At 43.7% G+C, this 1,683-nt stretch overlaps 1 long non-coding RNA gene across 1 annotated transcript; it reads right to left on the bottom strand.

Moving 5' to 3' along the window:
* Positions 1 to 485: 485 nt before the first annotated feature.
* Positions 486 to 993, bottom strand: LOC135566420 (uncharacterized). The gene is made up of 3 exons (XR_010462077.1): positions 911 to 993; positions 649 to 823; positions 486 to 558 (listed from the first exon to the last, which is right to left on the bottom strand). It is a non-coding gene; the product is annotated as an uncharacterized LOC135566420 (long non-coding RNA).
* Positions 994 to 1,683: the final 690 nt, after the last annotated feature.

The following is a 1,683-nucleotide window of genomic DNA, read 5'->3' as shown; positions in this document are numbered from 1 at the left end:
TCTTTTTATTTCGGACTCCAGTGCAAGATTTTCCATCTTTTTTCTTCTTGTACTGAATGTCTATGTCTGCCAGTTCTATTTGGCGCCGGAGGTGGTTGCCATACAACTTTCTGATAGCTTGTGAGCTCTGTGAACACAATACAATTAGCGCAGCTGGAATTTGGCAGGATGTGGTGTCCTTTTATTAATACGCACTGTTTTGCCAGGCTGGTTTTCCCACTGTATAGCATCTGGGTCCTGTAAAAGAAATTAGATTTTTTGATTTTGATGATGACTCCTCACCATTGTAGAGTAAATAGTACTTTCACAGTCTTAACATGATACCTCATGCCTTCTGGAATCCAGAGAGATGGTCTCCCTCCTCATCATCATCGTCTCCATCATGTGCTGTGCAGCTGCACTGGGGCCTTCACCCTATCACATTTAATCGGATTCATATTGAAGCTAGTAGACAAGACATGCCAGGCCTACAGTATGCCTTTGATGGAGTACTCACTGGATCAGCATCGTCTGGTGCTTGTGCTGGTGGCTCTAACAGGAACACAGTGCTGCCAGGCACTGCAAGGCAATAGGTAAACCAAAGTCAGACAGTCCAAATGGATTCAATATGAATGTGGTTGTATCCCATGTAGAGATGGAAGGACATACCTTGAATGAAGCGGGTGGCATCTTGGGAGGAACCTATGCTAGTCTCTTTCCCCAGGGATCCCCTCTAAGACGGGCCTGCCTTTATTTAGCTCCAAGGCCATGTCCTCTGCTGGGGTAAGGTCAGCCTTTGGTGACCCACCACCCGTGCCTTGTCTGTGGGTATTCTTTTTCACTGCTAAAACAGTACAGACAATGTGTGAGCAGGCACCTTCTGGGTACAATATATGCTTGTGCTTTGTTAAATATTAGTCAGGGACCATACCATTCTGCAGAATGTTCTTGTATTTGATTTTGACCTGCTGCCATGTCCCTTTGGCCCGCTCTCATGTTTAATCTACACACACACACACACACACACACACACACACACACATTTAATGGAGTCACACTGCAAAATTACTTGGTATTTTTGTCTTGTTTTCAGTAAAAATATCAAAAAATTTATCATAGCTTTATACAGTGTGATGGAGTTACTTTACACAATTTCACTCATATCTGCAGTGCATTTCAATTAAAAATTTAACCGTTTCATAATTACAGTACAACTGCATTTTTGGAGATGTGAATTAAATATTTGAATTGTAATTGTGATGTTTCAGCGGAGCGGTGAGTGTGTAATTGTGCACTACTTACGCATTCAGGCGGTCTGCAATACTTTGCCACGCTTTTTCTCTTTGCTTTATCACTGTGGCGGTGTTGCCTTTCTTCTTAATTATATATTTTACCTCCTCGTATGCCTCCATGAGGATTTGTGCTTCCGACGGGGAAAAGTACGCGGCTCTAGTTGCCATGGTAAATCAGTTAATCTGTGATCTGTGGCGGGGTCTATTTGAGTGAGCCGTGAGCGCGCACCTATCCAGGATTGGTTTCACCTGGCTTAATGAATCCGTGTCTGCTCATCCTGGCTTGGTCTTTGTGCAACCAATTAAGCCTGGACGCACATGTTTTGGCTTCATTGAGCTCAGCTGAGTCATTTATCCCGGATGTCTTAATTCTACTTTTGTGCAACAGGCCCCAGGTCCAGAATCAACATCG

Source organism: Oncorhynchus nerka, unplaced genomic scaffold (assembly GCF_034236695.1).
Source record: "Oncorhynchus nerka isolate Pitt River unplaced genomic scaffold, Oner_Uvic_2.0 unplaced_scaffold_5046, whole genome shotgun sequence".
NCBI lineage: Eukaryota > Metazoa > Chordata > Actinopteri > Salmoniformes > Salmonidae > Oncorhynchus > Oncorhynchus nerka.
The sequence above is the reverse complement of the archived record's forward strand: the minus strand, read 5'-3'. Positions and strand labels throughout refer to the sequence as shown.